Genomic DNA, 11,565 nt, shown 5'->3' with positions numbered 1-11,565 from the left:
TCCATAATTCACTAGAGGTGTCACTCCATAAAGATAAATAACATGTTGGGTGAACAAATTATAGCTGGACAATTGACAGAATAGAGACCATACATGATAAGATGATTACTATGAGATTCATTTGGGTATTACAACATAATACATAGACCGTAATCCAACTACATCTATGACTAATAATCCACCTTTCGATTATCATCCGAACCCCTTCCAGTATTAAATTGCAAGCAACAGATTATCGCATTAAGCAATGTGTGTATAGTAAACAATAGAATTGCTCTTGGATAAAACATTGTTGTTTTCTCCCTAATAGCAACAACACATCTACAATTTTAAAAGTTATTGTCACTCTTCCAGAAAACTAGAGGCATGAACCTACTATCGAGCATAAATACCCCCTCTTGGAGTCACAAGCATCTACTTGGCCAGAATATCTACTAGCAACGGAGAGCATGCAAGATCACAAATAACATATGCCATGAATATAACAATCTATCTCAACATAGTATACAATATTCATCGGATCCTAGCAAACACAACATGTAGCATTACATAAAGATGATCTTGATCATGTAGGGCAGCTCACAAGATCTAAACAAGAGGCACAAATTGCAGAAGACAACCATCTAGCTACTGCTATGGATCCATAGTCCAGGGATGAACTACTCATGCATCACTTCGGAGGAGGGCAAGGCGATGTAGATGCCTCCGGTGATGATCTCCCCCTCCGGCAGGGTACCGGGAAGAGCTTCAGAATCCTTCCGAAATGGGTTCTGCGATGGCGGCCACGACAGATCTTTTCGTGGATGGAGACTCGGGTATCTAGGATTTTCCCGAGATCGTGCTTAAATAGGTGGAGGGGCGATATCTTTGGAGGCCAAGGTGGCCCACACCACCCCTAGGAGCGGGCCAGGGTCAGGCCGCACCTAGGGCTGGTGTGGCCGCCCTGTTGCCCCCCTTCGACTCCCCTCTGAACTCAGTCTTCATTACAGAGAAATATTGACTTCAGCTTTTGTTTCGTCCAATTCCGAGAATATTTACTGTACAACTTTTCCGAAATACAAAAACAGCAGAAAACAGGGAACTGGCACTATGGCATCTTATTAATAGGTTAGTGGCAAAACATATATAAGTTGGTGTAAAACAAGCATGGAGCATAAAAAATTATTGATACGTTCCGCACCTAGGGCTGGCGTGGCCGCCCTGTTGCCCCCCTTCGACTCCCCTCTGAACTCAGTCTTCTTTACGGAGAAATATTGACTTCAGCTTTTGTTTCGTCCAATTCCGAGAATAGTTGATGTACAACTTTTCTGAAATACAAAAACAGCAGAAAACAGGGAACTGGCACTGTGGCATCTTATTAATAGGTTAGTGGCAAAACATATATAAATTGGTGTAAAACAAGCATGGAGCATCAAAAATTATTGATACGTTTGAGACGTATCAAGCATTCCCAAGCTTAACTCCTGCTCGTCCTCGAGTAGGTAAGTGACAGTAAAATAATTTTTGAGGCGACATGAAGCCAACACAATCTTGATCAAGCATTGTAAAGCATTGTGAGCTAGGATCAAAGTACTCTAAACATAGGCATGATAGATATAATTGTAACAACAGAACTTAGCAACTATGTTATAACATGAGAAGTAACTCAAACAAAGGATCATGAATAATAATGCATTGAAAGCAACTGTTTTTTATGAGCATAGAGAAAACATAGCAAAGTGGTACTCAGCTTGTCCTTTAAGGAGTAGCAAAACATAAATACCAGAACATCTTTAAAGTTCAAAGGGTCATTAGATACAAGTAATTTAAGAACAAGCAATATCATAATCATGAATCAATCAATAATAGATTTTGGGACTATGCACGTTATACTCAGAATGACAACTATGCTCTCTTAATTGATGCATAAAGCAAGAAGATGAAGACTCAACATAAAAGTAATAGAAAGGTCCTTCATAGAAGAAAGAAAGATTAACAAGTTTTATAAATCTTCCAAAAAGTATGGTACTCATTAGCTTTTAGATCTCATTACCCCTATCATAAGCATCTTGAATGGTTAAAGTTAATGTGAGGGCAAATATGAGTTATATGCTTGACAAATTACAAGTTGAAAATCTCGTGCCCCTTGAATACGAGTACCTAAACCTCATGCTACTCAACTTAGGTCCCAAATAAGTTCTCATCATTGTAAGTATACATGTATCATTGAGAACGCCAACGGGGTACCTCCTGCCCCCTGATATAGGCGTACACCTGCCCATGATATAGGAGCATTCCCATACCAAAATGACAAGACAAGTAGACAATGAGCATCCCAGCAATCCTTTTATTTACTCTGGGCATAGCTTTTTATTGAAGATGCGTCATATAATGCTCACTATGGTTCGTTGTAAATTTCCACCATGTATGATGCATGGCTTAAATTGGCCGCCCAGGCGTTTCTCTAACATATATACAAACTCCATGGACTTGCAAGTTTCCATTTTATTTCACACCGCTAGGCATCCATAAACAAAAGAACATGATATCAACTAAATAGGAATAAGTGCAATGTTGAAAGCGTGCCCCGTGAAAGAATGGTTGTGCTAACTCCGAACTCGCAATTTGCAAGCATATAATCTTCATAAGATAGCCACAATGGTTGAGTTTTATTAAGTGCAAGAAAGTAAATTTTCCATCAAGTTCGTGAGAGCTTTACTAACTAATTTTCTCATGACTAAATTTAATTGGGAAGATAAATAAAAACAAGATGAATATACTTGGAATAACAATAATGCTAGTAGGTAGATATGGTGGACACGTTTGGAAAACTTTGGTTTTCGGTGGTTGGATGCACGACTAGAGCTTATACTCAGTATAGGCGAAGGCTAGCAAAAGACTGGGATCGACCAACTAAGAGAGCAATAATGGCCATAATCATGCATAACAACAAAACATTATTAATCAAAGCATAAAGTGATATTACAAGTCAAAAACTAAATAATCATAGAGGCTTTAGTTGACCTGTTTGTAATCATAACATGTTATAAGCATGTGTCAAGTAAACCCAATAAAGCATCAAAGGAGAATACCACAATATTATGCTTTGTATGATGGAAACAAAACATGATTCTTTCAATGGAACATTATGCACTCTCAGCTATTTGAGACAAGTCATGTTAAAACAATAACTAATAACATATGATAAGAATAGCATCCAACATTACATGCCAAAGTTTATGTCACAGTCTAGACAAGCTTCTTTTTGCATCACTATAAGCATGAAACATTTTACTCGTCTCCAACACCAATCAATTAATTTGAAACCACTCTCATAGATGAAAACAAATAAAGACCAGAGAACTTATCATACATGAATAAAGAAAACTAACTAGCTCTGAACAAAATACGAGTGGAAAAACAAGAGCTAAACGCAATACTAGCAAACTAGAACACTCAGAGAACAATAAGAAGGAAAACTAGAGTGTTCTATGCAATTAAAATGGAGTGTGTCTTCTCCAAAACAAATATGTTGGGATCCAACCATATGCTACAGAAAACAAAACTAAACTAAACTAAAAACAAAAATAAAGACACTCCAAGAACAACACATAGCATATGAAGCAATTAAAATATAACGCATAGAAAGATGACCTGATGCTTTGTTGATGAAGAGGGGATGCCTTGGGCATCCCCAAACTTCGACACTTGTACCTCTTGGATATTTCTTGGGGTGAAATGGGCATCCCCAAGCTTGAGTTTTTATCCATACTTCATCTCATTACATCATTCTTCTCTCCGTACACTTGAAAATTTCCTTCATACAAAACTTCACACAATTCTTATTAGCAGCATTAGTGCAATCAAAATAACAAATCCACTTGGGTTCAGTTCTAACATATATAAAAAACCTATTAAATAATTATCTACTGCACTAACTTCTTCAAAAATCACTTTCTCTCAAAAGAACTCAAAAATAAAGAGATTTAGAGGCAAATGCAAATAGTGGCAGAAATTTGTCAAAATAAAACAACAGGTAAAAATCGATTTTTTCCGAAAATCTTCAGTTGCTCAAATTGAAAAGTGTACAACTAAAGAAAGTTAGATAATAACCTTGGACATATGCAAAAAAATTGGCAGCTAAAAATTACGTTCCATCTGGGAATACGAATTTTTATGGTGACAACACAGAATCTGTTTTCAGGACAACAACTTCTCCAGATCTCACTTTCTTCCTGTTAGAGGCTATTCTTGAAACAAAAACGGAATAAAAGTGATAAGAAGAGTTTACTACATAGGTAATAAATTATAAGACTCAACAAAAGAAAAATTACAGAAATAAACATGGGTTATCTCCCAAGAGTATTTTTCTTTAACGCCTTTCAGCTAGGCGCAGAAAAAAAAAGCAAGCATCAAGTATTATCAAGTGAAGAAGCATCAACATCATAACTTTTCCTAATAATAGAATCATAAGGTGACTTATTTATTTTTCTAGGGAAGTTTTCCATACCTTTCTTGAGTGGGAATTGATATTTAATAATCCCATCTCTCATATAAATAGCAGCACCAACAGTTCTAAGAAACGTTCTTCCCAAAATAATTGGACAAGAAGCATTGCATTCAACATCCAAAAGAACAAAATCAATGGGGACAAAGTTATTATCAACCATAATAAGAACATTATTTACTCTCCTCAAAGATTTCTTTGTAGTAATATCAATAAGATGAACATTCAAATAATATTATTCCAACGGTGGCAAATCAAGCATATCATAGATTTTTCTAGGCATAACAGAAATACTTGCACCAAGATCACATAAAGCATTGCAATCAAATTCATCTACTCTAATCTTAATTATGGGCTCCCAACCATATTCTAACTTTCTAGAAATAGAAGCTTCACGTTTTAATTTCTCTTCTCTAATTTGCATGAGAGCATTTGTAATATGGTTTGTAAAAGCCATATTTATAGCACTAGCATTAGAACTTCTAGCAAGATTTTGTAAGAACTTAATTACTTCATATATATTGCAATCATCAAAATCAAAGTTATTATTATCACAGGTAAAAGGACTATTGTCTCCCATACCCCCCAAAAAATCAGCACACTTATCAGGAACACGTTCAGTGGTTCTAGGCAATTTTGTAGAAGGAGTGGGGACTTTATCTACACCAATTATTTTGCCATTAATAGTAGGAGGTTTGCTAGCATTTGAGACTTCATTACTATTGGTGGTGGTGATGGTACACACTTTAGTCAAATTATTATTTCTAGCAATTTCATCTTCTCTTTCCGACCTAGCATGCAATTCCGCAAACATCCTAGCATTGTCATCAATTCTAACTTGAATGGCATTCAAATTATTACTTTGTTTAACATCTTGATGCAAGAACATCAATTTTGCCAAACTTTTACTCAACAGATTTATTAAAAGCAGTTTGTTTACTAATAAATTCCTTAAGCATGACTTCAAGATCAGAAGGTGCACTTTTATTGTTGCTATAGGAATTACCATAATAATTTCCATGAGCATTACCATTATTAGAAGGATATAGCCTATAATTGTTGCTACTAAAATTATTCTTATAAGCATTGTTGTTGAAATTATTGCTTTTAATGAAGTTCATATCAACATGCTCTTGTTGAGCAACCAAAGAAGCTAACGGAATATTATTTGGATGAACATGTGCTTTACCATTAATAAGCATAGACATAATAGTATCAATTTTATCACTCAAGGAGGAGGTTTCTTAAACATAATTTACCTTCTTACCTTGTGGAGCCCTCTCGATGTGCCATTCAGAATAATTTATCATCATATCATCAAAGAGTTTTGTTGCAGCCCCCAAAGTAATGGACATAAAGGTACCTCCAGTAGCTGAATACAGAAAGTTTCTTGAAGAAAAATTCAGTCATGCATAATAAGTTTGGATGATCATCCAAGTAGTTAGTCCATGAGTGGGATAATTCTTTACCAAATATTTCATTCTTTCCCAAGCTTGAGCAACATGTTCATTATAAAATTGTCTAAATTTCATTATATCACTTCTCAAGGATATAATCTTAGCAGGAGGATAATATTTTCCAATAAAAGCATATTTACATTTAACCCAATAATCAATACTATTTCTAGGCAAAAATAACAACCAATATTTAGTTCTTCCTCTCAAAGAGAAAGGAAACAATTTCAGTTTTATAATGTCACCATCTACATCCTTATACTTTTGCATCATCAGTACTAACACCAGAAAATTGCTCTTTCATTACAAGATTTAACAAAGCAAATTTAATTTCATAGAAAGCTGCTTCAGGAGCAGCTGGAGCAATAGGTGTACAAATAAAATCATTGTTGTTTGTTCTAGTAAAGTCACACAACTTAGTATTTTCAGGAGTAGCCATTTTAGCAAAATTAAAACAAAGCAATAGAAATAACGACTATAATAAAAACTATTTTTGTGTTTTTGATATAATGAAGCAAACAAGACAAAGTAAAATAAACAAAGCAAAACTATAACAAAGTAAAGAGATTGGAGATGAGAGACTCCCCTTGTAGAAATCCTCTTTCTCCCCGACAACGGCGCCAGAAAAAAGCTTGATGAGCGTAGATTGCACACCTTTGGGGAACCCCAAGAGGAAGGTATGATGAGCACAGTTGCAAATTTTCCCTCAGTAAGAAACTAAGGTTTAATCGACCAGTAGGAGAAAGGCGTGACTTCTGAAGGTGTTGCTAACTGACTTATGGTAGGGCGCACTACCGACGTCAGCAACAACGTGGAACCTACACACAACACAACCAAAATACTTTGTCACAACTTACAGTGAGGTTGTCAATCTCACCGGTTTTGCTGAACACAAAGGATTAAATGTATAGTGTGGAAAGATGATGATTGTTTGCAGTGGAATTAAAGAGAACGATTCTTGCAGTAAGTAAACAGAACTTGATGATTGTATCGGTGTAAAAGAAAGGACATGGGTCCATAGTTCACTAGAGGTGCCTCTCCATAAAGATAAACAACATGCTGGGTAAACAAATTACAGCTGGGCAATTAACAAAATAGAGACCATACATGACAAGATGATTACTATGAGATTTGTTTGGGCATTACAACATAATACATAGACCATAATTCAACTGCGTCTATGACTAATAATCTACCTTTCGGTTATCGTCTGAACCCCTTCCAACATTAAGTTGCAAGCAACATATTATCGCATTAACAATAGAATTACCCTTAGATAAAACATTGTTGTTTTCTCCCTAGTAGCTACAACATATCTACAATCTTAGAAGTTATTGTCACTCTTCCAGAAAACTAGAGGCATGAACTTACTATCGAGCATAAATACTTCCTCTTGAAGTCACAAGCATTTACTTGGCCTGAGCAACTGTTGGGTTCGTTGCATGGAAAACAAAAAAAATTCTACCGCAAAGAAGAAAAAATCCAAGATCCAATCTATGGAAAAGCCAAGATCTAATCTAAGAGATCGGAGCAACGAGATAGATGAGAAACTAACCCTCGTAGATCCAAAGCCTTAACGAAATCAGACGTACGGTTTCAATGACGTCCTTCCTCTCCCCGTTCCAGCGGGCAGTGGAGGAGTAGATCCCCTCGGAGTCCCAGCAGCACGACGGTGTGGTGGAGGAGAAAATCCTGCAGGGCTTCGCCAAGCCTGTGCACGAAGAAGGAGGAGGGAGAGAGGTGGCGGCTAGGGTTGGAGGGAATGATGTGCTGCGCCCCAACCCTCCCCTCCCTCTTATATAGGCGTGGGAGGCTGTCTTTGCCCCTCCTCCAAGCCCTAGGGTTGGCCAAAAAAGGGGGGCAACTTTCCCCACAAGTTAAGTCCCTATTTTCAAGGGATTTGATCTTATCAACTTGATCCAGCAGCACGGGCCTTGGAGGTCTGGTGTGCTTGGCCCATGTGGGCCTATGCCCCTCCGGTCCATGTTGGTCGTCCGGGATAGGTGGGCCCCACTATGGTACCCTCCATTACCTTCTAGAACCTCTGAAACAATACCAAAAAATACTGAACTTTTCCGGTAACGCTGAAAATGACTTCCCATATATGAATATTATTCTCCGGACTATTTCAGACCTCCTCGTGATGTCTTGGAAAGCCAAGATCTAATCTATTTCAGACCATCTTATATTTCATATCTACTTAAACAACATCAAACCTTAAGTGTGTCACCCTACGGTTCGTGAACTATGCAGACATGATTGAGACACCTCTCCGACTAATAACCAATAGCGGGACCTGGAGATCCATAATAGCTCCCACATATTCAACGATGACTTCGTGATCGAATGAACCATTAACATACCATACCGATTCCCTTTGTCGCGCGATACTTTACTTATCCGAGGTTCGATCATCGGTATCTCTATACCTAGTTCAACCTTGTTACTGATAAGTACTCTTTACTCGTACCGTGATATGTCATCCCTTGTGACCTAGTCACATGATTGCAAGCTAATTGAATGACATTCCACCGAGAGGGCCCAGAGTATATCTATCCGTCATCAGGATGGACAAATCCTACTCTTGATCCATGCGCTTCAACTCATACTTTCAGAACACTTAATCCCATCTTTATAAGCACTCATTTACGAAGTGGCGTTTGATGTAAACAAAGCATGAATTCGGTGTAAGTGATTTACACAATCTCATGGTCGAAATATTAGATCACTATGTATTGAAAGCTTGTAGCAAAAAACTCAATGACTTGATCTTATGCTACGCTTATTATGGGTGTGTGTCCATCACATCATTCACCTAATGCTATGATCTTGTTATTAATAACATCCAGTGACGTGGGCATAACCCTTCGGGTACTCGACAATTCCATACCCGGTGCAAACTATGAAGCTGGACCAACACAAGGACTCAACAAGCTGGACCAGCAAGCGCCTCAACTTGGACTACAAGGAAAGAAGACTCCAATACGAATCCTACTAGTACTCTTGTAAACCCTAGCTTGGCTGATATATAAAGTCAGGCAGGGGCACCCCTTAGGCACACACAATCAGAAACATAATTATAGAGGCGACACGCCTAGAAACCGCAACCCACGGATTAGAACTAGACTAGATCCAACAACTCCGCCTATGGCGGCCCCCTGTACACATATATTCATATAGTGGATTGCTAGCAGGACGTAGCGATCCTCCACTGCGGGGACGTGAACCTGGGTACGTCGTGTACCGCCTCGCTCCCGGAACCTCCATCGTCGCCTTTCTGTAAAATCCAAGCCTCTCATGGTGGGCATTGCCGAGGAACCGCCTCGTAAATTGGCGCCGTCTGTGGGGACTGTGACAACTGGATTTTGCTGTCTGGGCGAGAATCTTCGTCAACATCGGCCAACCAGATCGCATCTGTTCAACTTCATCATCAACTGGGTTATCGTCACGGCTGAACCGGCAGACTTGGCTTTACCGTCTTCGATCTTGATCGGTTCGTCCAAGCACACGTGTGGTCAAGTGTCAGTCTACCTCTGCGTGCGCGAGCGGAAATTGCTTCAAAGCAGAGCGTATTAGCTGGCAGAGACACTACTTCCTCAACGAGAAGAAAAAGAAGACAGATTGGATTGATTAAGAAGCTGGCTTGATTTTGGAGCGGACCGACTAAAATAATCATCAGTGTTTGACGTGAAAAGAAGGAAAGGAAAAGAGAAATTGGCTCCTTTGCAAGTTCCTACCTTGTACGTACATACGTGCGGAAAAGATTAATTTGAGGCAGCAGTACATCAGCGAAGCGTGCCGGCAGTTCAACGTATACTCATATTTTGCCGCTGCTACTTTGGACTTCGCCATGGCCGCCAACGACTTCAACTATGTACGACATCATCGCCAACAAGTTCGAAGAACCCTACGCTTTCAAGGAGTCGACATCGCCAGGTGCCGCGTGACTGCATCAACTTCTTCCGGCCAAACGCCCCTCCACTTCGTCAAAAATACCAGGTGCTATATTTCCAATTAAAATTACTATTCGCAAAATTCTATTTCGCCAAATTTTTTTGGTCCATACTATTATTTGTGCATAGTTTTTTGCGCTGTAATATGACTGCAGATCGGAACAAGTTTCGACTGCTTCACCGCGCATAGTCGCCACGCTCGGGGCTCGCTCGTTGCATCACGGACTTGATATATTCGGGAGCACGCCCATCGACTGCCCTGCTGATGACCCACAAGTATAGGGCGTGTATCGTAGTATCTTCGATAAGTAAGAATGTCGATCCCAACGAGGAGCAGAAGGTGTTGACAAGCAGTTTCGATGAAGGATTCACTGTAAATGCTCACAGACAAGTATTTAGGGGTTTTTGATGTAACAGATGAATAAAGTACAAGTAAATAAAGTGCGAGAGAAATAATTGCAGCGAGTGGCCCAATCCTTTTTAGCACAAAGGACAAGCCGGTTTGTTTACTTATAATGACTAAACGTTCTTGAGGACACACGGGAATTTAGTCTAGTGCTTTCGCTACATACACCTGATTAATCTTCATTGTTTTGATAAGTGTTGTGTGGGTGAACCTATGCTAATGTATTGCCCTTCCTAGGACTAATACATACTTGTGATTATACCCCTTGCAAGCATCCGCAACTACAAGAAAGTAATTAAGATAAATCTAACCACAGCCTTAAACTCTGAGATCCTGCTATCCCTCCTGCATCGATATACCAACGGGGGCTCAGGTTTCTGTCACTCCGGCAACCCCGCAATTGGCAAACGAGTACAAGATGCATTCCCCTAGGCCCATAAAGGTGAAGTGTCGTGTAGTCGACGTTCACACGACACCACTAGAAGAATAACACCACAACTTAAATAACATAACATTGAATATTACTCAACCATACTTCACTACTAACATTTAGACTTCACCCATATCCTCAAGAACTAAACGAACTACTCACGAGACATCATATGGAACATGATCAGAGGTGATATGATGATGAATAACAATCTGAACATAAACCTTGGTTCAATGGTTTCACTCAATAGCATCAATAACAAGTAGAAATCAACACCGGGAGAGTTTCCCCTATCAAACAATCAAGATCAAACCCAAATTGTTACAGCGGTGACGGTGTGCAGCGGTGGAGACGGCGGTGATGATGATGAAGGTGATGATGATGGTGATGGAGATGATGCCCAGCTCGATGACGGTGACGATGGCGTCGATTTCCCCCTCCAGGAGGGAATTTCCCCGGCGGATTCCTGCCCGCCGGAGAGCTCTTTTCTCTCTGGTGTTCTCCGCCCCGCAGAGGCGGCTGTGACTCTTCGCGACGTACCCCTGGAGCTTAGGTTTTCGGGACGAAGACGTACGCGAAGAAAAGGAGGCGAGAGAGGGCTGTGGGCCCCCTCCTCACAGGGCGGCGCGGCCAGGCCTTGGGCCACGCCGGCCTATGAGGTGGGCCCACCTCGGGTCCCCTCGGCTCCCCCTTCTGGCTCCCTTCGTCATCTGGAAAAATAGGATTTTTCGTATAATTTCCGTCAACTGTTGATCTTCCGAAATATTGCATTCTGACGGTGCTTTTTCCAGCAGAATCCTGGCTCCGATGCGCGATCCCCAAATAATCATGAAACA

This window comes from Lolium perenne, chromosome 6 (assembly GCF_019359855.2).
Source record: "Lolium perenne isolate Kyuss_39 chromosome 6, Kyuss_2.0, whole genome shotgun sequence".
NCBI classification, from domain to species: Eukaryota; Viridiplantae; Streptophyta; class Magnoliopsida; order Poales; family Poaceae; genus Lolium; species Lolium perenne.
The sequence above is the reverse complement of the archived record's forward strand: the minus strand, read 5'-3'. Positions refer to the sequence as shown.